The 26,961-nt window shown below is 37.2% G+C and overlaps 1 pseudogene; it reads left to right on the top strand.

Annotated features, from left to right (window-relative positions):
- Positions 1-2,597: 2,597 nt before the first annotated feature.
- LOC114182156 lies at positions 2,598-5,282 on the top strand (annotated as a pseudogene).
- The last annotated feature ends 21,679 nt before the right edge of the window (positions 5,283-26,961 follow it).

The following is a 26,961-nucleotide window of genomic DNA, read 5'->3' as shown; positions in this document are numbered from 1 at the left end:
AAAACCCTAGTCTTCCTGGTCTAAATATGAAAGTAAGAAAGTGTAATATGATTGTATGGCCAAAGAGTATTACTACACCTGCCTTTAATCTTAACAAGTTGTTTAGAATTTTTCAGTGCACCTCTCCAAAGGAATTTTTGGATATTCTTAAAGCGAAACAAAAAGGAACAAAATATGTCAAGAGAGGTAGAAAGCCAGCCTTGATCCAAGAATATAAGATTTTCAAGATGTAGTAATGAGAAACAATTAACAAATGTACAAAGACATTTACACATATCATAAATGGTTAAATATGTTTTTTATCCCTAAACTATTTTCAAAAATAGTTTCTTACCTAAATATATACCTATTTCATCCTTATTGTACTTTAAAGTAATAGAAAACATCTTCTCCAAAATGGCACGTGGAGCGCGTGGAGTGAAATTCAATGCTTCTCAACATCAAAGCTCGACAGACAATAACAAAAAGAACAAAAAGACATTCATTTGAGTTCAAAGCTACTGAACGAGCAGAAAATGGATTGCAATGATTACTTCTTCACGATTCCATATAAAGATACTTTTGAAGAAGAAAGCAACAAAAATGGTTATCACTTGCAAGTGCCAAAACTTTGTTGAATTTTTTTTCTTACCCTAATAGCCTATAAGAACATTGTTTGTGCCCATCTTAGCAATCTTGTAGAGAGAGCCTAAACCATGTATATATTGAAACGCTATACCCTCTAATCTAAACAAAAATTGTTAACTTTTGATCACTCATACCTTGTATTTGTCTTGAGCCAATAGTGGCTTGTTAGAACCATAAGTGGTTTGTACATAGAATAGTTGAATGGGGATAACTATGAATTGCTGGGAGTTGAAAAAATACTTCGGTTTAGTCAGGAGTGACTTATTAAAAGAATACTTAATTAAGTTAAAAATAACTTATTGAAAGAACTAGACATTTTGTGTAATTAGATAACTAATATAAAAATATTAAATTTATATGATATTTATCTCACTTCGTTATCTCATTGTTTGTTTGTGAAAAATAAAAAATAACACGATTATTTGTTTTTATATGAAAATATATAAATTTATAACAATACATAAGTCACGTAAAGGAAAAAATAAAAATACTAAAAGGAAAATAAAATCATAAACTTTAAAATAATGAGTCCTTTATAGAAAAATATTAAAGGAAAACTTTACTGAAGAATATCCTAATCTGCAATTTAAAAAGGAAAATCGTATTTTGATACTTAACTTTTCTTTTATTTCACTCCCTTTTTATTAATAAAATATTATATTGAATAAATAAAAATAATATAAATGAAATTTTGAAATAAAATAATAATATTTATGAATATCAAATTTTGAAATAAAATAATAATATTTATGAATATCAAATGGTTGTATAATACAATAACAACGTTCAAAGTACCATTGTCCATTTCCAAAAGAACTCATAGAATCAATTTCCTTAAGGCACATGATAAATTACCATATATAAATAATAGGTTAAATATCTTTTGGTCCCATATTTTTCAATGAAAAGTGGAATCAGTCTTTCTTCGAAACTTTGGCCTAAGTTAGTTCTCAAACTTAAGAAATGCGTAGATTTAGTCTTTTAACTAAATTTTGTTAAGTTTATTTGACGTTTCAATTACGTTTTATGATCATATTTAAGTTAACTTTGAAACGAAAATGTGTCAAAAAATATAAATAATTCAAATACTAACATGAAATGCTCTTGAAACGTTAGATAAGCTTAACAAAATTTGGTTAAAAGGATTAAATTCACACATTTCTAAAGATGAAGGATTAAATTGGTCAAAATTTTTAAAGAATGACTACTTCCAAATTTTACTGAAACTTGAGAGATGAACAACATATTTAACCCTTAAATAATTAATGAAACCAAAATACAATAAGTTTTAATAAGCATTTAATTTTACAAAAGTTCATAATATTAAATAAATTTTAACCTCAATAATCATTAAGATTGTTTTATTTTATTCAAAAGACAAAAATACTCAAAAATTTTATGCAACTATTATTTATAATTTCTTTGATGCAAAAAAAAAAATAAAAACAGTTAAATATTAAAATAATTTTAACGCAGTTGTATCTTTAAAATAATTACATAGTAAAATTTAATATCATCAAATTTAATAATCCTCCGTTGTTAATATTGTACGGTAAAATTCTATAATTAACTTTTTTATTCATCTCTTGGTTTAAATTTCTATTTTACTTTTAATTACGTAATAAAATTATTTAATGTTTTCTATATTTTTTAATATGATATTGATTAGTATTTTCATTATAAGCACTATAGTATTTTATTATTTAATTATTTTAACTTTAACTTTTATACATCAAATTATTTTTGTCCTTTAATTAAAGTAAAACTGAATTAATAATTATTAATGTAAAAATTCATTTGATGTCACATTTAACTATCAATTTTATTCTTATTAATTATACCTTAATTAATATTTGCACTCGTTAACCTTCTCTTTTCTAATTATACATATAGACAATTAATAAATTAATGAATGAAATAATAAATGAATTAATTAAATAATTAATTCAAATCTAATACATTCTCCTTGATTGCCTATATGATAAACAACATGCAACATCAAACAAAGCCACCAATTCATTTTCCCTCCCCTCCAAAGCAAAAGACTTTGAAGTTTTATGATGGGGAAGAGGGCAGTGTTAATAGGATGCAACTACCCAGGAACAGAGGCTGAATTGAGAGGGTGTGTTAATGATGTGTGGAATATGAAGAAGGTCCTCATCAACATATATAGTTTCTTAGAAAAGGACATCGTTGTTCTCATTGACACTCATCATTCCTACACTCAACCCACTGGCAAGAACATCAGATTGGCTTTGTCCAAGCTTGTTCGGGCAGCGAAGCCAGGCGACGTCCTCTTCGTCCACTACAGCGGCCATGGCACGCGTCTTCCGGCAGAGCCCGACGATGAAGACAACACTGGCTATGATGAATGCATTGTTCCAACAGATATGAATCTGATCACTGGTAGGTTAATTCAAATATTTCCTTAGCATATTGTGTTTTGATTAGGATGACAACTTTTGGAATTTATGAAATTTTTATATCATCCTTGTTTTCTTTGAAAAATATATATACTTTTTGAGGAAAGATTATTTTAACAGAAGTAAGAAGTCCATTAAAATCTTAACAAATAAGAAACCTTTGAGAAATTATTATATAATTAAAAATTATGTTTTTATGGCTTAATTAATTTTAACTGACATGAAATTAAATTAATTTATTTATTATAAAATTCGATGGAAAAACAATATAAATGTATAATTTGATGAGACTAATATGTGTTTATAATTTTGGTTATTTTTTATGATATATAGTTGAGTTTTGTTTGATTTAATTCAATAATAAACTGTAAAAGTTATCTTGTAACAGTCCAATTCAATAACTTTACACTAATAACTAAATTATTTCAAGTATAGCTCACACATCACATTCTCATATACCTTTTAAATTTTCACATCATGTCATTCATGCGTATTTTACCTCAACCCAAACTATCACATATCATTTATTTCAATTTGAAATGTTAATAATTTATCATTTGTTTGTTGTTACATTAGCATAATATTCGATTACAATATTTTCATTATGCATATCAAAACAATGACATGTATTTCTCTAACCACGTACCTTTAATTGCCAATCCCAACGGTCAAAATGAAGAACCATATTAGAAGAACTACCTGTCAAAATTTCAACTCGATCCAATGGTTAACAAAGCGAGAAACGTGATTTTACGAAAATAGACGAGAAACAAACAAAGGTTGCGCCTAGCAACCTACACTTAACGCCCAACGTCAGAAACCTCTTATGCTCATTGTCAAGTAAGTGTCTAGCAGTACCAAGTAGCACCCAACATTATGGACAATTGGGAAATCACTAACTTGTGAGTGCCCAACTGTCCTAAAGCAGTGTCCAATGCTCTTGACCTTTAGAGCTCACTAACTGGCTCCCACTAATTTTGTGATACCGCCCAACACTGTATCAATTTTCTTAGCTTTTGTTTTATATGTTCTAAATATAATTATACGTAAATATTTATTTAAAATGTAATTTTAATCAAAATGTAGATTTATTTATTACTTTTATGTAAGATAAAAATATATAACACATAAATATATTTCTTTTAGTAAGTTCCATATCGGAAAATGATAGTTTAACAAAGTTTTGTTTGAAAAATTTTGCAAACCATTTTTGGTAAAAAAAAAATGCTAAAATCTTATTGCTTTATTTTTGTAACTTTCATAAAATAATAAAAAAATTACTCTATTTAGTAATTTTGTCAACTTTGTCAAATAAAATGTTTGTCAAAATATAAGTTTTTTTTCATATTACCTTGAATGATTTTGCGGGAAGCCATGCTAACTTGTATTTTGTGTGCAACAGATGATGATTTCAGAATGCTTGTAGAATAGGTCCCAAGGGGTTGTAATATCACAATCGTTTCAGATTGCTGCCACAGTGGTGGGCTAATTGAAGCAGCAAAGGAACAAATAGGAGCCAGCACAAACGAAGAAGGGTACTTTTCAAACTCTCTATTTCACTTCAAAAACTTCCTTCATCGAAGCATGCACCAAGAACAAGAACAAGAAGAAACCATTATGAGATCTTTGCCTATCTCAACTCTCTCAAGCATACTTCAACAGAAAACTGGCAAAGACATAGAAATTGGGAAACTAAGGCATAAACTCTTCCACATCTTTGGGGAAGATGCAAGCCCCAAATTGAAAAATTTTTCAAATTTAGTCATGAACAAACTCCAACATGGAATAAGTGTTGAGAGTGGAGGGCACAAAATTGTTGATGTAGATGATCTTGCAAAAAAATTCTTTGAACAAAAGAAAAATTATGATGGTGATGAGGTGGAAAAACGTAGGGGGGTCACAAAAAAGAAACATGATGCGTCAATTAAGCGCAATATTTTGGATTGTGGGATTCTGTTGAGTGGTTGCCAAAGTGACCAAACTTCTGCAGATGCATGTCCTGCTGGGAATTCTAGCTCAACTTACGGGGCTTTCAGCAATGTGATTAGGGCTATAATTGAAGAGAGTGAAGGGGTAGTCACAAATCAAGAACTTGTTCTAAAAGCTAGAATGATACTTAAGAAGCAAGGTTTTTCTCAGAAACCTAGTCTCTATTGTAGTGACAACAATGTTAATGCTCCCTTTGTGTGTTGAATAGATGATTAGGAATTTGTGTGGCTTGGTTTAGTATGTCCATTAAACTTAAATGTGAGTAGTTAATTTAATAATAAATTCTTATGTTAATTATGTTAGGGAATTGCAAAGGTTAGAAGTGTTTCTAGTAATGATTATCACGTGTAATAGAATTCAATAATTATTGTTTGTAGTAGTTGTATTTAATGTTGTAGTTGAATGACCAAGACATAAAGGCCTATAAATAGTTCATGTACTACTCAAAGTATTTATAACAAGTCATAATACCAATGAGTATAGAGAGAAAAAGTGCTTGAGAGTTAGAAATACCTAGTTAAAAGCATTAAAAAAAGTGTGATCAAAGGACAACGAGTTGTACCGAGCTATTGATGAGTATAGCTTTGAGAAGATTGTAAGTGAAAAATATTCAAAAAGAAGCGCGAGACATTCTAAAGAAGACATACAAGAGGAATGATCGAATGAAACATGTTTGACTTCAAACACTAAGGGGAGATTTAGAGAGCATGAGGATGAAAGAGACTAAGGGAGTAGCCGAGTACATTTCTCAAGTTGAATCCAACAGTAAATATTGGACAATTTTAACAAATCCCTGTCAATACGATACTTGTTTGATACTATTACGCATCTAGCACACTTACTAGAATTGGTTTCTACTATAGCATATCATTATCTATCAACACTAAATTGTCTACTAGATATTGATGAATTATTTGCCTTCTTCTACATCTTTGGACAAAACCTTATGGTATGACCATCTTATACGATCCTTATCGAAAAGATGACGATCTTTTCTGCATTTGAATATCTTTTGTAAAGAACAATTAAAATAAGAGTAAAGAACGCGGAATAAGATAGAGATAGAATGCCCCACAATCTAGCATATTGCTAAGCAAAGGAAGATTTGCCACAAAGAGGTCCCTCTTTGATAAGAACCCAATCAAAAGAGTAGACACCACAATGAACGATAGATAAGTCAAGACACCACAATCCAATCCAGGATTGATAAGTCAAGATGCAACGATCGAGATTGATAAGTCTGATGAAAGTTTGCCACAAATCTCCATGTCTTTGATAAGAACTTAATAATCTTGACACCAGAAAGAACCCATTATTTGATAAGCCAAGGAAAATTTGCCACAAAGACCCTTGTATTTGATAAGAACCTTAAGACCTAAGCCAATAACCAAGAGAAATCTCTCTTTAATTAACTAATTTTATTAATGACTAAAAAGTGATTACAAATGTTGTAGACCTTTGTATTTATAAGCCTTAAAAGATAAAAGATAAAAGATAAAAGATAAAAACATAATAAAATATCAAAAGATGTCCAAAATATAAAAAGATATCAAGATATCAAAAGATATACAAAAATATCAAAAGATATCAAGAATATCAAAAGATATGAAAAAATATCCAAAAATATCAAAAGATAACAAAAGATAATAATAAAAAAGTATAAGCGGAATCATTTACATAATTAAATTTAATTATATAAATTATTCTTTAATTGTATGATTTTCATTTCTCATGTCCCTTTAATGCTAAAAGCTCCTCCTCAAGTTCTTCTTATATATTTAGGAGATAGTCCTTTATGACCATCCTTCTTGTAAAAGTAACATCTAATAGACAATGTAGTTCCACCATTGTTCGTCTTCGACTTTGACCTCCTCTACCTCCTATGTTATCGTTGGCAGACCTCTTCCCTTACTACAAAGTTATCTCCAACACTAGATGCCTTAACTTTAAACTTCTCTTTCATCTTTTTCAAGCTTTAAGAAATGTGGATCTTTTTAAGAGAGAGGAAGTCTTTCTTCCATACAACAAGGTTTGCTTGAAATGATCATGCATCTTAGGTAAATAACACAACATTAATAGCACATAATCCTCATAATCAATTTAAACATCAATATTCTCCATATTATGAATCAACAAATTAGACTCATACGCTCGTTAATTTCCTTTTCACTACCCATCTTATATGAATACTAATGGGAGCATCTTCAAGCGGACAACGAAAAATTAAGAAAATGATTAAATTTCAAGTTTTTTCAAGAGAAACTTGAAAATTCCTTTCTCCAAGAAAGGTTCCCTAGAGGAGAAAAGGAGAAGATTACTCATATTTAAGACCTTAAGAACAAGTCATGGTGAGTTTGCAAGAGGCAAAGGGCTTTATTTATAGATGCTCAACCTTATTACACTCCATACTAGAAAGGATGTGAGACTTAAACAACAAGCCAGAGTGCAGCTATAATAGAGCAATTGGACACCCCCTACTAAGCTAAACAAGCCTATATTTACACTAAAAGTGGCATATTCCACTTTATGCAGGATATCTAGTCTACATTCTCTTTTACCTTAGTGTTTGGCCGAAAAAATGAGTTCCTTTGGGGTTCTTGGTTGTTGAAGTGAGGCCCAAGAAAGAGACCCAACTAGGGCCAAACTGAGACCCACACATTTCTCTACGAAAATTCTACTAATTTACCAATCAAACTACACCTATGCAATTTGTACAAGACTAAGAAGAAGGAAGAAATATCCTAGTGTTCTGTTGTTCAAGCATAAAGCCTTCCTCCATGAGTCTTCATCTTCTTCTATACTCTTGACAAGGTTTATGGTTGGATGGTTTTCATCTAGTACAATGCTTGTTTCAAGTACATATAATTCACTAGAGACTCAATTGTGTACAAACACCCAAGCTTAATCAATGGTCTCATTGTGGTTCTCCTTCAAGACTTTCTTTGACACCTTGTAATTTAATTGAAGTGTTAATGAACTTCAATCTACACTCATAACATAAATTCACTAAGTTATAAAGATTGTAACTCAAGATTGTTTTCTTAGTGAAATCTCAACTCAACAAGTTTTCAATTGCCATGTAACATAAACAGTTCATCAAGGTTCTTACTTTTACAACAAATGACTAATTGTGAAACACACCTAAACTTAAAAAAAAAAAAAACACACACACACACATGAACAATAATTTTTTGTTATTGAGCTATTAAACATCTTCAAATAATCCAAGTTTAAGTAGACTCTAAGGGACTAGATGATTTATCTCACTACAAGAATGTTTTTGTTTAGCTTCCAAAAATTGTGTCGATCGTAATGACGATGCAAAGGGCGTCCACTTAACCAATGCAAAACGCACTTTACAAAAATTTAAGTGATTTTAGAAAAAGAAAATAAATTTACGCGATGAATTAATTAGGGTAGAAAAAAATTATTGATATTTTCGTTGGCTTAGCCTACCAATAATTCCAAAATTACTATCTTCAGATGGCTGACGCATAGTGCTATGATTGTTTGTGTCAGATGGCTGACGCATACATGACTTAATTAAAAGAAAAAAAATATTTATTAGGTTAAGTTATCAAGCGGGAAGATTTCAAAGTAAATTTCACGTTTCCCCCTTTCCAAATTTCACCTTTTCTTGCCTTTGTTTCTACCAAGTGAGGGTTTTCCTTTTCCTATGTCTACCACGAGTGCGAGAGCCTCCCTCTACGGGGTGAGGATTTTCTTTTTGCCTCTTTGTGCCATGACTGCGAGAGAAAATTTCTTTCTACCTCATTTCCTTGAGCATGAGCTTCAATAGCGATGAGCAATTGCTTCCCCTTTCTTTGCACGAGCTTCAATGGCACAAGTGAACCTTCAGCGAGCCACATTTCGTTCTCCCTTTCTCCATGACAACAACTTTTGAAGAAACTACAAACAATGTCGTGATTGTGAACAACGCCTTGAGTGAAAGACATCTTATGCGACAGGAGGTGATTGTGAGGCTTAGTTGGGAGGCGAAGGGGTTCACGATTTCTTTCCCACTAAAAGGATTTGTGAAGAGGTAAGTGATTGAAGCCCTTACATTGTTGATTAAACGTGATAAATGCATTGTTGACTTAGTAATCTTTTGGAACTGGTTTTTGAATTTGATATTCGTCATTAAGTAGAGATAAAGAACTATTGGGGAGCTGAAATATTGAATCTGGGGTGTGTAAGTGAGTTAGGTTTTGAATAACATTTTAAATGTATATTATTTGACTTTTGATGTCATTTTTCTCTTTGAATCAGGTGGTCCTGTGATTGGAATCATTGAGTGTTGGGGCTGATGCATGGACTTTGGATGGAGGTTAAATTTGTGTTGGCATCTACACAAGCAAGGTCAATTTTCTCTTTGGATAATAATTAACTTGTGTTTATTCATTAATGGTTGATACATTTATGTTACTCATTAGTTTTTGCTTTGGATTGATGCCAATTTTATAAAGTTATTGTTTATACATGAATGGTTGATTCATATATCTTCATCATTTACTGATTAGTTTTAACTTTGGATTAATGTAAATTTTATAAACTTTTAACTTCAAAATTTTTAGTCACTTTAAGACACCAAAATTGAAAATGTTTAGACCTGTCGCAACTAGAATCGCGACGGAACGGCTAACCAAAAAAGAAAAACGGGTTTAAAAAGAGATTTGGAGTCTCCACCATAGCTATTCTAGAAAACTATGGAAAACCATAAAAATAAAACAAGTCTGTGAAAAACCAGATTTTAGATCCAGGAGTCGGTTACGCGTAGGAAAGGTATTAGCACTCTACAACACCCGCCCGAGGGCGGTACCTTTAATTAAAAATGCAAAGTCGATGTGGTTTTCAAAACGTTATTTTTCCCCCAAAAATAATAAGACAAAAATGCTAAAAGAAACAAACAAGCCCAAAATACAAACAAAACACTAATGGATTGTGTGATCAGGAAAACTGGTGGTGTAGGAAGTAATCACTAGTGGCGTGAGTAGTGAAACATGGGGTACATGATCCTAATGATGGGAATGCACGGAGCATAAATGAGGGCCCAAAACTAACATGAGACATAGAGCGTGGGTTAACAACAATGGAGGTGTAGGAAGTAAATGACAGTCTAACCCAGAATAAACTTATATGGGTGTGAAAAACAAAACTAGGGTGCAGAGAACGAAATTGATCTGACCTAAGCCCTAAACTAAACCTAATTAATCTAACCTAATTGTGCATTAACCAAGAGGCAAGCCCTCTCCCTTTCGATGCCAAGGATCTGCTCACGGGTCACTGCCGCCAACACACCACCTTCACCTTTGCATCACCACACCACCGTGCCATGGGGATAGCTTATCGGCGGCGCCAATCGCCGCCGGAGACGTCGACCTCGTTCTTAGCGGCTCAACAACTTGTTCTCGCGCAGGCATCTAACCCCGAGAAATTGTCACCCCACTGCAACCATCCAACGACGTCGTAGGTGACACCGGTGTCCACCACGGACGTTGACGTCGAGAACCCAGAGATGTTCGACCTTCACTCTTCCTCCTCTCAGGCTCAACTCAGACGGCCTCCGCTTCAGCGCTCAGGGGCATTGTCGACAACGCTGATCAACCTTATCTCCTTCCCACTCTTTTTCATTTCTGATTGGATGTATGTGATCGGGGAAGATGAAACGTAAGAGCTTGGTTCTAGAATGGGGGTTTTGGTCCGGTGTGAATGGGGATTCCCTGTTTTTATTTTGGTTTTTTGTGCAGATTTGAGATGAAGATGGTAATGGGTATGCGTGGTAATGGAGGAAAGTGGTTTTGAGATTAGATGATGAGTATGAACGGAGGTGTTCTAATGGTCGAATGGGTGTGATTCTAGTTGTTTGCTTGTGTGTTCTGTTTGCAAGATGGAATGGTGCTGTGATGTTGAGGTGGTCCTTGTTTTCCTTTGGCTTTTATGCAGGTGAACGATGAAGATGTGGATGAACCAAAAATGCAGATAAAAAATGCAGGGGCTGAAGATGAAGGTTGGCAATGATGGAAACTGATGGTTGGGATTTGAATGGATTAAGTCGAGTGAAGGTATAACGGTTGGTGTGTGAAGGCTTGGTGGAAATCGGAACATGGAGAAGGAGAAGATTAAAGTAGTATGTTGATGGTGGCGGTGTGAATGACCGTGCATGGGTTCTACTTTTGGGTCTCCTGGTTCTCTGGTTTTGGTTATTTTGTGCAGATTGGAGGAATGGGGGATGAGGAATGAAAAAAAAAACATGTTCTGGTCACATGGATGTAAATATGCTATTGTGTATGTATTCTGGTTGTAGGTTGAAGTGGTTTGGTTCTGATCATTTTCTTTTATTCAGATGCAAGGCACAAGTATATGTAAATGGAGGTGACAACAAGTCCCATGAAATCAAGAATCAACAACCAATAGAACATAACACAATAACACATCACATTCGTTCAAGTGCATAACCAGTCACATACATTTTAACCCACATTTACGCAATCATTCAAAGATTCAAGTTGCGAACTTACCTCTTAGTGCTACTTAGTGCTACTTTCTCTCCTGCTAAGACTGCTTGTTTTTTCGGCCTCCTCGTTGCCTCTCCCGTGTTGTGGCTTTTTTTTCTTTTCCGTTCTCCTTTCAACCTTCTTGTTCTATGCTTGTTCTCCTCCCCTGCCCTTCCTTTTTTGTGTCCTCTTTTTAATCAGTCAATCTTCTTTTCTCTTCCCCAGGAGTTGTTCCCATCTTTCCATTTTTATTCATCTTCTGCATGGATATTTAAAAAATGGTGAAAGCATGCAGCCGAGACCATCTTTTTGCCACTCTACAATAGCCATACTGCCAGGACTGCTTGCCAAGGTTGCTGGTACTGCCTGCCAAGGTTGCTGGTTGACGATTGTCGTAGTGATACGCAAATACTGAAGATTTCCCCTTTCATGCAGAGACCCCAAAGTGTGTTGAAAGCAAAGAGTTGACTTTCACTAATGGGATCACCGGACCACAAATGAATTTCTTTTTGCTTTCTTTTCTTTTTTTCTCTTTTTTCATCATAATAATTCTTTTTGTGAAATTTCTAAATTATTTTTTTCTTCTTTCCCTTTTTTACACGTATTAAAAAGAAAAGAAAAGAAAATAATAATAATAATAAAGACAAACCAAAGAAATGAAGAGTAAAAAAAATAAAAATAAAAATAAAATAAAAAAATAAAAAAAGTCAAACTTTGTTTTCTGAACAAAATTGGATGATGACAGCTGCTCCTCTTTACTTAAATTTTTACTAGATAATATGAAATTTTGACCTTTCATAAAGGCACTGATTTTGTCCGGGTTTCAAAGAGGAAAGTGATTCGAACAGGTGCTATGGCTAATTCTGTGTAAAGGGTTAGGATAAGAAAAGAAAGATTTTGTCAATCCCAAGGAGAGGGTCTTGATGCGACATAGAAATCAATGGCCATTACCTCGTAGAGGACCCCGATGCAACAAAAAGGATTTAACCCTTCTTAAAAAGAGGGTCTGTATTTGGAAGGATTTGGCCAATCCCAAAGAGAGGGCCTAGGAATCAATCACCATTCTTCGAGAAAGGGTCTCGATGCGACAAAGTGGATCTGACCATTCCTAAGGAGAGGGTCACTTTAAAAAGGAGAACCTGGACTTGACCATTCCCAAGGAGAGGGTCATTTTAAGAAGGAGAACCTGGACTTGACCATTTCCAAAGAGAGGGTCATTTTAAAAAGGAGAACCTGGACTTGACCATTCCCAAGGAGAGGGTAATTTTAAAAAGGAGAACCTGGACATGATCATTTCCAAGGAGAGGGTCATTTTAAAAAGGAGAACTTGGACTTGACCATTCCCAAGGAGAGGGTCATTTTAAAAAGGAGAACCTGGACTTGACCATTCCTAAGGAGAGGGTCATTTTAAAAAAGGAGAGCCCGAAGTTCGCTTTTGATGTGCTAGTAAACACTACTTGAATGCTTATCATTGGTGAGGATGGATTCTTTGATGCATGAAGTAATGTGGTGAAGACACATGAATGCATAGATGCTTGGATGCGTGGACGAGATTCATATGAAGCTTTTGCCCCATTTGTTTGTTTGTTGTTGTTTTTTTAGAATGTGTCTTTGTTTTGGAATTAGTTGTCAATGTCGTCGTCAAACCCAAGGCATGTTTAAATCGCATTCTTTTCACTATCACCTATATGTTCAAAATACAGTGGGGATGGTGAACGATCTTGATGCACATTACAAAAGTATGAGTTTAATTTCCCCCTTTGGTCGCAACATGCAAATCATATTAGCTTGAACCCATGAATGGATGGGAATGGGAACCAATTTTGTGAGAGGTTGGACGACTGTTGCGAGTAACATTGCCATTTGTATATCCTGTGTAACAGTGGTCATGTTGATAATCAAAAGGAAATGTGCAGTGTTTGCAAGACTATCCTAGTTTCGTTGCGTTGGATAGGGTAGAGGTGTGACTTGATGAAATGGAAAGGATTGCCCCAGTTTGAATCTTTCGTCTAACTTATAGGCTGATGGGAAAATCTTCCTTCATCATCATCATTTTTCCATTTACATTTCTTCTCACTTTTTCTTTTCTTCTTCCTTTTTTTTTCTTTCTTTTTCTTCATTCATTTTTTTTGACTTGTGTCATCAACCGCTTTCTTTTGTCCACGAGTTAAGCTTATGAGAAACGTTCTTCAATCAGTGTGGACTTTTCTTGGCTTGTAACGTGGCTAAGGGTTAGAATGGTTATGAAAGAAACAGATAAATGAAGCCCAAATGAGAGTTTACGGGTATTAATTTTGAGCAAGAATCATCTGCGAGATACTATGTACACCTTTCACTTGGAATTTTGGGGTGTCCCATCATACTTATTTTCATTTTTCTTTTCCCTTTTTCGTTTCATTCATGTCATTTGTATTGTGATCACTTTGTGACTTTCACATACATTCTCAAATTTCTTTTTCAACGATCGGTATGAACACCCCTTACGTGTTTGAGGTAACCTTACGTGTTTGAGGTAACTCTGACATGCTGATGATCCTTGTCCAGGGATACTGAAAAAAAAAATTTATTTTGGCTCAAAGAGGGTGCAAATGGATAAAGGATTTTTTTTTGGCAGGGAAAGAAGGCCACACATCATTTTAAAGTCTATCCGCCTTATTTTCGCAGGAGCTTAGCTCTAAGCCAAAATTCGACAACATCCGACTCATCCTATTTTCATTTCCCTTTTCTTCACCTTTTCTTTTCTCATATCCCCTTTGTAATTTTTTTATTATTTTATTATTTATTTATTTATTATTATTTTTTGGTCTGACGAACAACCTTATGTATTCTTCCCACACGTGGCCTTAGCCCATTGTTAGATAGGTCAACACAACAAATACTAACTCCAACAAACATTCTTGTTTATTTCCCTGGGCAATCCTTTATTTTTTAGAGGAAAGTGAATGGATTGGAGATTCAAGCGATATGAATGCAGATGTTTCAACAGGAGATGAGCACCAATTACTCTTAAAGTAACAAATCATGGAAAAACTTCCCCTTCCCCACATTTTTGTATTTTCGTTCCTCTTTTTTTTTTTTAAATGTCATGCACTTGACAACTTTATTAACAACAAATTTCAAAGTTGATTTTTTTTTTGAAGCCCCTTTTTTTGTATTTATTATTTTTACTTCTACGACACCCTTCAGAAGCGAATATGCTCTTAGTGAATGTACCCGTGATGTCTCATTGCTTGTATATGACTTTATTCTTCTTCTTTTTTTTTCATGGGTCTGTTTATCATTCTCTTTACAAGCTCAGTGTGACATCAACAGTTTCAAATTTATGGAGAAAACCAAATGGTGTTTATTAAATAAAAACAAAGTAGAGTACAACAAGAATTGAAGGCAATGTCAATATCCTTTAGTAGCACCTCCTATCAAGGAATCATTATGCATAAAATTTTTTGACTGCGTCAGAATTGATTGGTAACGGTAACTCCTCTCTATCCATCCTTGTGAGAATTAGTGCCCCACCAGAAAATGCTTCCTTCACCACACACGGACCTTCATAATTTGGCGTCCACTTGCCCCTATGATCCTTTTGTATAGGCAAGATCTTTTTCAAGACTAGCTTGTGTAAGACCCGTGAAATTAATTAATTAAATAATTAATTAATTAATAAATTCGAGTAGAAAGAGCCTTTATGACACTAATTATTGTTTGATGTGATGTGGAAAAGTGCTAGCTCATGTGGTTGAGAGTACTTTGGTTGTGTGAAAAGACTTGGGTTCAAATCTTATGTATGCCATTTATGTGTTGTTGTTTTATTATTAATTTTAATAATATGTATGAGTATGAAATTGATATTGTAAGCTTATAATGATTGGAGTGTATCACAAAACATGACTTGGTTGGATTGGTTGTGCATTTGATATGATAATTGATGGGTTGTGGGTTCAAACTTGGTTGGGAATGAAATTTGAACTTTATTTTTTTAGTGTAGTTTTGGAGGGAATATGAGAGGGCAAAAGAAAACCTAGAAGGGGAAGCTAAGAGGGGCTGGAAATCATCCTATAATGATAATTAAATGAGACTTAAACATACCATAAAGCCTAAATTCGTTTCAGCCCTTTAACCCAATCATAAGACACATATAAAAGGAAAAATTGAGGTGGAAAAGAGGGTTTCTGCAATTATTTTCGTTTTGGCTTGAGAGGAGAGCGAAAATTGAAAGAGTGAGATGCTGAATAGGGTGTGCAAGGGCTGAGTTGGAAGAGAGAGGTGGAAGCACAGAATTTGGTGAACCAAGGAATCCTTATTCCCTTCTCAGTTTCAATCAAGAATTCAGGTTAGGGGAGATGAAATCCCATTCTTTTTGTACTATTGTGATATGTATAAAATTCTGATGGGTTTATGCCATGATATTTGAGTTATGTATGATTGAAATTAGGGGTTTGGGTGCTGTGACCATTGCTTTACAGATTTTTCAATTAAGTGTATGAATGTGGGTATTTTTTATACTGTACAGATGGTTTGTGGTTCAACTTGGGTTTTGGGAACCAAAAATTGTGCTCAAGTTATGTTTATATGATTGTGCATAGTTTCTACATTGAATGATATCATTTGTTGTGCGAATTGGGCAAGGTTGGGTGAATAGAGTGCGTGATCAGAGTTGATACCCTGCAAGTCTCGCCCAAGCGAGTCCATCTCGCCTAAGAGAGAGTTACAGAGTCTCGTTTTTGGATCTGGTTCACGTTTCTTGCCTAGGCGACCTTGGACAGGGTTGAGCGACTTAGTCTCCCGCTCAGGCGAGAGACACTCGCCCAAGCGAGGTCGCGAGGAAACCTGGATGTTTTAAGCGCGACTTCTCGCCCAGGCGAAAGGTTTTGGGGTTTTGAGCGACGAGTATGCTCGTTTAGGCGAGAATGGCTCACCTAAGCGAGGTCACGATGAGACTTGGTGATTTTGCTGATGGAATTCTCGTCAGGTGAGGATCTTTGTGTGTTGTTGGGCGACTTGAGGTGTCGCTCAGGCGAGAAGAGCTCGCCTAAGCGAGATGACGAGGTACAACCACTGTTACAAGCTCGCTCAAGCGAGGTGGGCTAGCCTAAGCGTGACCGAGGCTTTAGCTTGGGCGAACTGACACGGCTTAAGCGAGAATGGCGCGGGGTCATGTGTTTGTGCACTATTTGGACTATTTATTTGTTATTTCCTAAAGGACAGGAATTATATGCTTGTGTTTGTGGTGTTTGGGCTTGAAGGACTAAGTCCAATAGGGGTCTGGGATGTGCTTGATGGTTGGACACATGATGGGCATGGAACTGGTTGAGTTCCCGTCGGCTACTAATGGGCGAGGAGTCCTTAGTATGGTGATTACATGTGTCGAGTGCACGATGGGCAAGGAACTGTTATGTTCTCGTCGGCTACTATTGGGCGAGGAGTCCATAGTATGGTGATTGCATGCGTGCCAGGGTCCAAGTCAAGAAGGCTTGGATGATTTACTACAGACGAGGAGTCTGTAAAAAGCACTAAATTTAAATAATTAAATAATTAAATATTTAATTAATGTGAGTGAGATAAGCCTTTAAGGCCTTAAATGCTAACTTTCATGATGTGGAAAAGTACTAGCTCAAGTGGTTGAGAGTACTTTGTTTGTGTGAAAGGACTTGGGTTCGAGTCCTATGTCTTCCAATTGTATGCTATTTAATTTTTTTTATTAATTTTGAGGACATGTTCTGAATGTGATGAGTAACTTGATAGTTTTAGATGCATAACTATTGGCATGAAATGTGAATTGGTTGGATTAGTTGTGCATTTGAATTTAAATTGTGTGGTGATGGGTTCAAACCTTGGTTTGAACAAAGTACTTTCTTTTTGCTAAAATTTACTCTAGCATGGAGATGAAGACGCACGTAAACCCTAGGGTATATGGTAGGAAGCTGTTACTGTGGTGGCAGAAGAGAGCACGAGTCTGTGAGTTGGGGTAAGTTTTGAGTGAGGTTTTGGAGAGTTGAGTTGGAGGGAAGGCAAAGGAGGACATTGGTAATCAAGGGAGAGCTTGCAAGGGTCAAAGTTAAGCTCAGGAAATCCAGGTTAGGGGAGTTCTTATGGCTTGTTTTATTTCGCTAGTTTGTGAATGCATGATCTGAAGCATAATGGAATGGTGGAAATCTAATTTCTCGTGTTTGTATTTGCGTTTCTGGATTTTTCCAAAAATCGCCTGGCGGCAATTCATGAGCCGCCAGGCGACACATACATTTTTGCCCATTTTTCTGGGTTTCAGCATGAACCGGCTGGTGATCAGGGGGTGACCCGCTAGGCGACGTATACTGCGTAACCCAGTTTTGGTTGTTTTGGGTGTTTTTGGTGCCTTCTGTGATGTGCCATGATAATTTATACGCACGAACATGAATTCTATATTGTAAATGTTTGCAGGTGATATTGATATCTTGAGGGTGTGAATGTTCTGTGAAATTGGGGTTTTAGGATTCATGTTGGGATTGGGGACGAATCAGTTTGGAATTGGTAATTTATAGATGAGTCGTGGCATAAACAAATAGTGTACATAAGAAAACAGTTGTTTTGTTGTATGATGGGTGCAATGAAGTTTATGACTATATAATGGATGTTGTAATTAGGACATTTGAGTGTATTTTCGTGCTAGAAAACCTGTGCAGAACCTAGATATGTATGCACCGCCTGACGGTACAGGAACTGCCGCCAGGCGGCTCGTTGATCCAACTTGCTATGCGATTTTGTACGAAATTCGCAACCTTAGTCATTTAAATGATGAATTATCATGTATGTGATTTAAATGAAGCATGTAGTTGCAAGTGGTATGATAGGGAACTAAATAAGGTTAAGAAAAGCGAAAGTGGAAATAATGATATGATGTAGTAGATGTGTTAATTGGTTGTTTTATAAAATGAGTTATATTCCAGAAAGTTTGATATTTTGTTAGAATATGAAGTGTGATTAAGAAGATGTCATTATAGTTGAAGAGATTGTATGCTAATAGATGAGAAAAATGCCAAGTGTGATGTGTAAAGTGCAAATTCAGTTTGATCAACAGGTCCGAATGCATGAAAATCATGTCTATTAGGGGTGTAGCTAATATACCACATTGATTGAGTTATTTTTAAGAAGTGTGTGCAACATTGGTAGTTATTAATTGCATGATTAAATGGTGGATGATAATATGGAATAGAATTGTGCTTGGTGTGACATATTTGCGTTATACTTTGGTGAGTGGTATGTTTTGGGATCCTTTGGGATCTATTTAAGTGCCAAAAACCAGTAACATTGTGCTACTGGTATAGCACCCGACGGCGTGAGCGAGCCGCCAAGCGGACGAGAAACAAACCAATGACAGTGGTCACAACGCGAGCAGGGCGCCTGGCAGCGCGTGATGGATGCGCCAGGCGGTGATGACGGAGCAGGGCGCTTGGCGGTGGGGTGGTGTCCGCCCGGTGGTGATGGTGCAGTGCGGATATTGTAGGCGCGTGGCGCCTAGCGGTGTGTGATGCCTGCCAGGCGGTCTGGAGCTAAATTCTGCCTAGCGGCGTGAGATGCGTGCTAGGTGGTTTTGGTCCAGTGATGGTGCGCGTGGAATGTTTTTTACACCGCTTTACGGGATGTTCATGATGCGATGCTTTGGCTGGGGGCCCAGTTACGAGTGTATCTTGTATTGGGGTAACACGTGACCACTCTAGGTTGTAGCCTGGTGGTTTAGGAAGTCCAGTGGAGTGTGCGAGTTGTGGCTCGCACGGCGAGGTTTCAGATAATTGCCCTCTTCAGTGGATTCTGATAGAGATTTGGTAGTCTGGGAACAACTACAAACTTAGGTTTGTTTTGGGGAACTCCACTTGGTGTCATGGTGAGATGTTGTGGCAAAGTCATTCCCACGTGTGGACTATCAGGTGGTGGCCTGTAGTCGGAGGGGTGAGTAGACACTCGTACAGCAAAGATCGATCATTGATCTCACCTAAAGGGTATAGAAATGATAGACGTCTAAACACAAGTATTGGAACTAGAGAAGTAGGAAAAAAAAGGGAGCAACATACTAACCCGGGTTTAAATATCGTGATGTTGTATTTAATATTTTACTTGTTGATTTTATTTAAATGAGCTCACCCTATCTGTGTGTGTGGCGATGATCATGTAACTTGTTACATGGGAGCAGATGTTGATGCAGGTGAGCGAACAAATGCATAGAGACGGAGTGGGGGACTCTTGGGGATTTTCTCATCAGTTTGTTTTATCGAACTATGAATTTATTACAATAAGTTTATAAACCATTTGAGTTGTATTTCGATATTACTGTAGTTTATTTTATCGGTTTTGACTCGTTAGCCTTTAAGTTTTAATTTTCCCGTGGTTTATGGGAACTTGATAAATAATAAATGCGGTTGTTTATCATTATTCATTCTTTTATTTCTTTTAATAAGTAATTTCAGGCTCGGTACTTATAGCAACGTAGCCAAGAACAGCCATTGCACCAGTCAGGGTGCCGAATGTGGAGGATTTCTTGCGCCACAAGCCAACGGAGTTCACTGGTAAGGTCTCCCCTGATGAAGCGGATGCATGGCTCCGCAAATGTGAGAAGATCTTCAAGGTGATGAACTACGAAGATGAACAGAAGTTGTTGTTTGCTACCTATCTGTTGAATGAGGATGCTGAATATTGGTGGGCAAGCATGCAACAACATATGGGGACTAGGGAAGAGCTGGTGACTTGGGCCAACTTCAGGACTCGTTTCTTGGAGAAATATTTTCCAGATACCGCTAGAAAAGACAAGAAGGCTGAATTCCTTTCATTGCAGCAAGGGGATATGATCGTGCAGGAGTATGTCAACAAGTTTGAGCATCTGGCGCGGTATTACTCGTAGGACATCACCGAGGAGTGGAGGTGTCTGAAGTTTGAGCGAGGACTTAAACATGAGCTGAAGAAGGTGGTAACACCTCTGAGAGAGAAGGTTCCCAATCTTGGTGGAACAGGCCAAGAGTGCTGAACATCTGGAGAAAAACCCTAGCCAGTTGTCTGACATCAAAGGAATGTCACAGAGGCGAGGCAGATGAAGAAGCCGTACAACCGACCACAAACGTCTCAAGGTCCCACTTGCTATCAGTGTGGCGGACCCCATCTGAAGAGGAATTGTCCTCAGCTGGCAGGTGGATTAGGAGGGTCAGACGACTGTCGCAAGTGTTTTATATGCGACAAACTGGGACACTTCGCCAACAATTGCCCAGAAAAGAAGAATTTGGGCGTGAAGAAGCCATCAGCATCGCCAGCAGAGAGAGCTAGAGCGACTGGCACGGTCTTTGCTTTGACGTCCACAGAGGCTACTAAATCAGGTAACCTTATCCTCGAGCCATGTTTATTGTTGGGTCAGTTAGTCTTGGTGTTGTTCGATTCTGGAGCAACACATTCTTTCATTGCTAATGCGTGTATGGGGAGATTGAATTTGGTGAAACGCGATTTGGGGTGTGAGTTACTTGTTTCAACTCCCACCTCAGGTCAAGTGGCTACCAGTTTAGTCTGCGTTGGGTGTTCAATGGAAGTGACAGGCGTAGATTCAAGGTGAACTTGGTGTGCTTGCCTTTGGAGGGACTGGATGCAATCTTGGGTATGGACTGGCTATCTAACAATCACATTATAATTAATTGTGGACGGCGCAGTTTGGTATTCCCAGAACATGAAGGATTGGAGCTAATTTCGACTCAAGGAGCGATACATGAAGTGGAAGCCGGAGCCACCTGTTTTATGATAGTGGCTCACGCAGAGAAGAATAACACCGCCGAGAAGATCAATGTGATTCTAGTAGTGGAAGAGTATGCATATGTGTTTCCAGATGAAATACCAGAGTTGCCATCGAGTAGGGATGTAGATTTCACCATCGATCTTATCCCTGGAGTTGGCCCAATATCTATGGCACGCTATAGAATGGCACCAACAGAGTTGGCTGAGTTGAAAAAGCAAATAGAATACTTGCATGAGAAGAAGTTCATTCGACCGAGGGCATCACCTTGGGAAGCACCGGTACTCTTAGTAAAGAAAAAGGATGGCAGTTCGAGGTTGTGTGTTGATTACCGTCAGTTGAATAAGCTGACCATAAAGAATAAGTATCCACTGCCGAGGATAGACGATCTGCTGGATCAGCTGAGGGGAGCCGCAGTGTTCTCTAAGATTGACTTGAGGTCTAGATATCATCAGATCTTAGTCAAACCGAAGGATGTGCAGAAGACGACATTCAGGTCACGCTACGGGCATTACGAGTATGTAGTGATGTCGTTCGGGGTGACAAATGCTCCTCCTATTTTCATGGACTACATGAACAAAATATTCTGACCGTACCTGGATCAGTTTGTTGTCGTGTTTATTGATGACATACTGATATACTCTGAGATTCGGGATGAACACGCAAAGCATCTGAGAGTGGTGCTAGGAATTCTCAAAGAGCATAAACTGTATGGGAAGCTGTCGAAGTGTGAGTTTTGGCTGGATGAGGTACAGTTCTTGGGCCATGTAATCTCAGCCCAAGGAATAGCAGTGGACCCAGCGAAAATTGAAATGATGGTGAAGTGGGAGAGACCGCAGACAGTTACTGAGGTGAAAAGCTTCTTGGGTCTGGCGGGTTATTACAGGCGGTTTGTGGAAGGGTTTTCCAAGATGGTGAGTCCATTGACTCAACTCACTAGAAAGGACCAACCTTTCTCTTGGACAGACGAGTGTGAAGTCTGTTTTGAGGATATGAAGAAGAGATTGACCACTGCACCAATACTAGTTATTCCTGACACAATCAAGACGTTTGATGTAAGATCCGGGAAAATTAAATAGTTATTTAATTAATTATTTAATTAGGACGGATAATGAGAATATTTAAAGCAATAAATGCGGGGAGCTATGACATGGAAAGGTACTAGCTCAAGTGGTTGAGAGTACTTTATTGTGTGTGAGGACTTGGGTTCGAGTCTTATGTGTGCCGCTTGAATGTTATTTAAATTATGTGTTTTTGTGTGATTATATATTGAACTCGTTTGGATGATGATAAACCCTTAAAATTGGGGAAGTCATCATGAAATATGTGTTGGGCGAACTGACACTGCTTAAGCGAGAATGACACAGAGTCATGTGTTTGTGCACTATTTGGACTATTTATTGGTTATTTCCTAAAGGACAGGAATTATATGCTTTTGTTTATGGTGTTTGGGCTTGAAGGACTAAGTCCAATAGGGGTCTGGGATGTGCTTGATGGTTGGACACATGATGGGCATGGAACTGGTTGAGTTCCCGTCGGCTACTAATGGGCGAGGAGTCCTTAGTATGGTGATTACATGTGTCGGGCGCACGATGGGCAAGGAACTGTTATGTTCCCTTCGGCTACTATTGGGCGAGGAGTCCATAGTATGGTGATTGCGTGCGTGCCAGGGTCCAAGTCGAGAAGGCTTGGATGATTTACTACAGACGAGGAGTCTGCAGGGCAGGACTATGAGCGGGATAGGCTCATAGGGTTGGACTACGAATGGGTTAGTTTCGTGGAAGTACAATGAAGTCCCAAGACCTAGTTCAAGTATATGACTCATGAAGGGGTATGCGATCATGGTTGGGTAATTTGAAAACAATGGAATAATTATTCATGTTATTTTTGGGATGAATGATATATTTATTTCATGTATCTTTTATATTTTGTGCATAGCTCACCCTTTCTGTGTGTGTGTGGCGATGATCGGATAACTCGTTATCTAGGAGCAGATGATTTGATAGGTGGGCCAGGAGATGCTTAGACTCGGAGCGAGGGATAGCATGGGATTTTGTATATATGTTTATTATTTTGGTTTTGAGATAATTATGTAACCTTTTGGGAGCCATTTGAATATTATTTCAGTTTTATAAATTATGGACTCCTGTTTTTATTACATGTATATTAAAGTTTTGAAATTTCCCGTGTTTTTGGGAAATGGTATTATATTAAATGAGGTATTTAATTTTCTTCCCTATTTTATTTATTAAAAATTCGTAATATTCCTTAGGGATGTTACAGCTCGCCTTCATGGAACTCTCTAGGGTGCACCCTCTTGTCGAACACTTTTTTCATCCTTCTTTGGTATAACTATCTGTGACACACTGTTGTTAACCTATTCTCCTCAATGAGGTTAAGCTGGTGAAATCGGGTTTGAACCCACTCTGCCTCTTTCAACTAGGTCTCTATTGACACTCGTAAGGATGAGATTTCTACTTCGAAAGGTAGCACTGCCTCCATTCCATATACTAGGGAGAAAGGTGTTGACGTACGTATCGAAGTACGATATCCATGCAAAGTGAAAGGAAGCATCTCGTGCCAATCTTTATATGTAACCACCATTTTCTGTACAATTTTCTTTATGTTCTTATTAGCAGCCTTGACTGCCCCATTCATCTTTGGACGATAAGAAGAAGAATTATGATGTTGGATTTTAAATCTTTCACACAATTCAGCCATCATTTGATTGTTCAGGTTGGTGGCGTTATCAATGATTATCTTGTTGGGTAGTCTGTATCTGCAAATCAGCTCTCTTCTTATGAATTTAGTCACAACTTTTCTTGTCACATTGGCGTAAGAAGCAACTTCCACCCATTTAGTGAAATAATCAATTGCAACCAATATGAAGTGATGTTCGTTTGAGGCTCTTGGCTCTATAACTCCAATAACATTTATCCCCCACATTGAAAACGGCCATGGTGCAGACATTACGTTTAGAGTAGTGGGTGCCACATTGATATTATCTGCATACTTCTGACATTTTTCGCACTTCCTCACATGCGTGCAACAATCATTCTCCATAGTCAACCAAAAGTAACCAGCCCTCAAGATCTTCCTAGCCATCGAGTGCCCATTCATGTGTGTGCGGAAAGTGCCTCCATGAACTTCCTCCAATATTGACTCGGTCTCTTTTGCATCCACGCATCGAAGGAGAACCATGTCATGATTTCTCTTGTACAACACATCCTCACTTAAGATAAAATTTGTAGCCAACATTCTCAATGTCCTTTTATCATTCTCAGATGCTTCTTCGGGGTATTCCCTAGTTTTTAAGTAGCGTTTGATATCAAAATACCATGGCTTACCATCTAACTCTTCTTCAATGAAATGACAATATGTTGACTCTTCGTGGCTCTTCATTTGGATCATCGGCAATACCCCATCTTGATTAATCTCGAACATCGATGACAAGGTAGCTAAGGCATCCGCCAATTGGTTATCTTCTCGCAGAATGTGGTGGAATTCAATGGAATCAAAATACTCAATCAAATCCATGGTGTAAGCTCTATAGGGAATCAACATCTGATCCCTAGTCTCTCATTCCCCTTTTAGTTGATGGATAACCAATGCTGAATCTCCGTACACATTTAAAATTTTTGCTTTCGATTCAATTACGGCTTGGATGCCCACAGCGCAAGCTTCATATTCAGCGATATTGTTCGTTCAATTAAAACACATCCTTGCGGTCATTAGGATGTACTAATTCTCTAAAGATATCAGCATTGTCCCTATACACGTTAGAAGCTCCATCAAATAATAACGTCCACGTCTTTCCATTCTGCTCTTCCTGATCACCTTCGAACAAGGCCATGATATCCTCATCGGGGAATTCGGGCTGCATCAACTAGTAATTGTTAATGGGTTTTTGAGCCAGATATTCAGCCAGAGCACTACCCTTGACGGATTTCTGTGTGACATATGCAATGTCATATTCTGACAATAGCATCTGCCATCGGGCTATCCTTCTAGTCGGAGCAAGTTTTTCAAAAATATACTTGATAGGGTCCATCTTGGATATCAACCAGGTAGAATGACTCAACATGTATTGTCTTAGACGATGGGCGGCCCATGCCAATGCGCAACAAGTTCACTCTAAAAACGAGTATCGTCGTTCGCATTCGGTGAACTTCTTACTCAGGTAGTATATGGCATGCTCTCTTCTTCCAGTTTCATCATGCTGACCTAACACACAACCCATTGACTGGTCCAGTACAGTCAAATACAAAATCAGTGGTTTCCCGGGTTTAGGTGGGCATAAGACTGGAGGATCTTGTAGATATTGTTTAATTTTGTCAAAAGTAGCCTGACAGTCTTCATTCCACTTAACAACCTGATTTTTACGTAATATCTTGAATATTGGTTCATAGGTGGCAGTCAACTAGGAGATGAACCTAGCAATGTAGTTCAGTCTGCCCAAGAAGCCTCGCACCTCCTTTTTCGTATTGGGAGCAGGCATTTCGATTATCGCACGCATCTTGTCGGGATCAACCTCAATCTTCTTTTGACTGACAACGAAACCCAACAACTTTCCGAATTTCACGCTGAATGTGCATTTAGCCGGGTTTAGTTTAAGTTTGAACTTCCTCAATCCTTCGAACAATTTCCTTAGGTTGAGGATGTGTTCTGCTTCTGAATCGGACTTGGCGATCATATCATCTACATAGACCTCAATTTCTTTGTGCATCATATCATGAAAAAGTGCTACCATGGCCCTTTGATAGGTTGCTCCGGCATTCTTGAGTCCGAAATACATCACTTTATAGCAAAATTTCCCCCACAATGTGATAAATGTGGTCTTTTCCATATCTTCGGGTGCCATCTTGATCTGATTATATCCCGAGAAGCCGTTCATAAACGAAAATAATGAGAACTTAGCCGTATTATTCACCAATGTGTCGATATGTGGTAGTGGGAAGTTGTCCTCTAGACTCGCACGGTTCAAATCTCGATAGTCAACGCACATCCGAACTTTACCATCCTTTTTGGGCACTGGTACAATGTTTGCCACCCATTGAGGGTATTTCTCCATAGCTAAAAATCCAGCATCAAATTGCTTTTGCACTTCTTCCTTGATCTTTAATGACATTTCTGGTTTCATTCTTCTTAGCTTTTGTCTGACTGGAGGACATTCCGGCTTGAGTGGAAGCTTATGTTGCACTATATCAGTATCTAAGCCAGGCATGTCGTTGTACGACCAAGCAAACACATCCCTAAACTCCTTTAGTAAAGCACATAACTCTTGTTTCACTTCTTTCTTCATACTAATGCCAATTTTCATTTCTTTCTTCTCAACCTCTTCTCCTAGGTTAAACGTTTCAACATCCTCTTGATGGGGTTTAATTTCTTTAGATTCTTATTCCACTAATCTCATTTGTTCAGGGGAGGGTTCTGGATCATCTTCGCAATCATCTTCCATATTATCGAGAGGGTGCTCAAAATTAGGGATATCGACATTGTTATTTTCAAAACATTCATTGTCATATCTGCATTATTTGAGTTAATAAATAAATAAACAAACAACAGTGAAAAATGCAAAACAAATATAATGGAGATATCAAAGATAAATTGATTATCACGTTGAGCATACAAGAAAAGGTGTAAGCCCGTTAAGTTACGAATCCTAGAGCTCCGGGTAAAGCAGTAGGATTAA

This window comes from Vigna unguiculata, chromosome 1, assembly GCF_004118075.2.
Source record: "Vigna unguiculata cultivar IT97K-499-35 chromosome 1, ASM411807v1, whole genome shotgun sequence".
Classification (NCBI taxonomy): Eukaryota; Viridiplantae; Streptophyta; class Magnoliopsida; order Fabales; family Fabaceae; genus Vigna; species Vigna unguiculata.
The sequence above is the reverse complement of the archived record's forward strand: the minus strand, read 5'-3'. Positions and strand labels throughout refer to the sequence as shown.